Below are 3,006 nucleotides of genomic sequence, written 5' to 3'. Positions count from 1 at the left end.
TTCAACAATTGTAGCCGATCTTCCTTCAAGTATCTCACCTTTCCTGATCACATAGCCTACTAATGTGATGTTATATGCAGTGTTGGATGACAGTCCTTCAATAATGTGGTTTGTTCGACTCGCTGATATGTTGACACGTTTTTCGTTGTATGACAGAATGTATCCCCTACATAACAATGTTATGTTATCAGTCTATAAATTGACCATTAAAACTCACGGTACCAATCATTCCTTATTTAATAGTCCACACCTTATCAGCCTATCAGTCATACTTATCTTCGTATTTATATGTATGTATTTATATTTCAAAGCTGTATATATATAATATATTTATAAATGCATATACATATATTATAATATATAAATATATACATCATATTATAATATATATTTATATATATATATATATATACAGTCAAACATGGATAACTCGAACTTCAAGGGACCGAGCAAAAGTGTTCGAATTATCAGAGCATTCAAATTATCAGAGCACTGTCACAAGTCCATATATTTACTTATTTATTAGTAGATACATGTACATATACAAACTATAATATAAATCAAAAGCACAAATGGCTTGTTTCAAATTAAATGCTTCTAATGTAAAGTTTAAAACGTTTTCATGAAAAAGTATAGAGATTTTTCAATCACTTGAGATTGGTTTGTTGTTTGAGGTGATGTTATTGCCAGGACGTTTTTCAGATTGACATTGGCAAAACTTGATCGTTGTTGAAATGCTCAAAAGAAAAGACATTTTTTTCTTTTGGGGTTTTACCCACGATCAATTTTGCCGTTTTTTCTTGAAGTTTATGCAGATTACCTTACTTTACCTGGGATTCGTTAAGAGCAACACTCCGAGGCAGTTCAATTAGAAGTTTTACGAGGTTTTACGGTACATTCTATATCACTCACGCTTTTTTAATAGATACTTATTGAATGTACACACGTATTCTGTGTTTAGGTCAAACGATGAATAGTTTTTTGTAGCTCAGACAACGTATACGTTTAATTACAAAAATTTTTAAGACGTTTTAAACATTCAACATTCCGACGTTGATTCAACACGGAATCAACGTCGGAAAACTATTCATCACGGGTTAGCCGAGTCACGCACGCAAGGATTTTCGCCACGCACATACAAAACAACATGCGATTTTTGTTTTGTATGTGCGTGGCGAAAATTCTTGCGCGCGTGACCCGGCTAGCCCGTGCTATTCATCGTATCGTAGTATAAATCAAATTTCACCAAACTTTTAGAAAAGTCGTTGACAAAAATATTTTGCCGATGGTGGTAATAACGACGCTTATGAATTACGAAAAGATGAAGTTTACCTCTATGGCTTTGAATAAAGTGATTTTCTAAAGCGAAAACAACCGTTTCGGTAGCTGTTGGGCAAAAAAACAGTTGGAATTAACAGTGTTGAGTTCGAGTTATCTATAGCAATTTATCATTACGTGGGAACGGACCAAAGGAAATGTTCGAATTAACCATGTGTTCGAGCTATCCGTGGACGAGTTATCCATGTTTGACTGTATTTCTTAAAGTCTGTTTGTCTGTCATTCCGGCTATAGCTATTATTAGAACAGCTGAGCTGAACAATGCCGGCATAAGGCCATGGAGTACTAGTCATTAGAAGCCTATCCTTATTAACTAGCTTAATGGAATTTTCCATTGGCAATATGCCAGGCTAATATAGCTTAAAAGGTACAGTTGTTTGACAAAGTTTTAAAACCTTTACAGTTGTTTTTATTTTTCTCTTAATTTATTTCAACTACACGACACACTTCTCTCATGATATGTAGTTTGAAAGTGAGAATGGCAAATGTTGTTATATGTTAAATACAAATCAATTTTCTGTGCAACGACTTTTTATTACCCGGGCAACGCTAGGTGTTACAACTAGTAAATATATATACCCGTAATATAATATATAAATATATACATTATATTATAATATATATAAATTTATACATTATAATATATAAATATATACATTATATTATAATATATATAAATACATACATTATGATATATAAATATATACATTATATTATGATATACAAAAGTTTATATTGTAATATATGAATATATATATATTATATTATAATACATAAATATACATATTACAATATACTAATATATACATTATATTATAATATATAATATATAAAAATATGTATTATATTATAATATATATAAATATATATACATTATAATATATAAATGTGTGTATTATATATAAATATATATTATAATATACAAAAAATGCATTGTATGGTAATATATATAAATATATATATTATAATATATAAATATATGATATGATATGATAAATTATATTATAATATATATAAATATATATATATTATACTATATAAATATATGCATTACATGATAATATATATAAATATATATATAATATATAAATAATTGCATTACATGATAATATATATAAATATATATTATAATATATAAATAAACGTATTATATTATAATATATAAATATATGCATTACACGATAATATATAAATATATATATTATAATATATAAATATATGCATTATATGATAATATATATAAATATATATATTATATTGCCTTAACACTCAGTGTCTTTAGTTCTTGTGGAGAATAAAACGAATCTGCAGTTTCCTTTGAAGGATCAATATTTTAGTGGCTGGCATTAAACTGATTGCACATTTGTTTATTCTACAAGCTCATGTATTTAAAAGTAAAACATTTGATAAGAAAAAGACAACTTCAACAGTGTATTGATCGAATATTTTAAGTCTGAAAATAAGCTAACACTTTTTAGAAAAATATGCTACCAAAAGGAAAGCCATAGCATTGCAAACACAGGAAAATGCTATCTTTTTAATGCTTCTGTCATCAGTTTTATTTTAGTTCTATTAGATAATCATACCAGTCACTAAGGAGGCTGCACAATAATTCTGTTCTACAACAAACATTTTGCTAGAAACATAAGTTGCAAAAATAGAACTCAT

Source organism: Watersipora subatra, chromosome 11, assembly GCF_963576615.1.
Source record: "Watersipora subatra chromosome 11, tzWatSuba1.1, whole genome shotgun sequence".
In the NCBI taxonomy this organism is placed as follows: Eukaryota; Metazoa; Bryozoa; class Gymnolaemata; order Cheilostomatida; family Watersiporidae; genus Watersipora; species Watersipora subatra.
Note: the sequence above shows the minus strand (reverse complement) of the source record.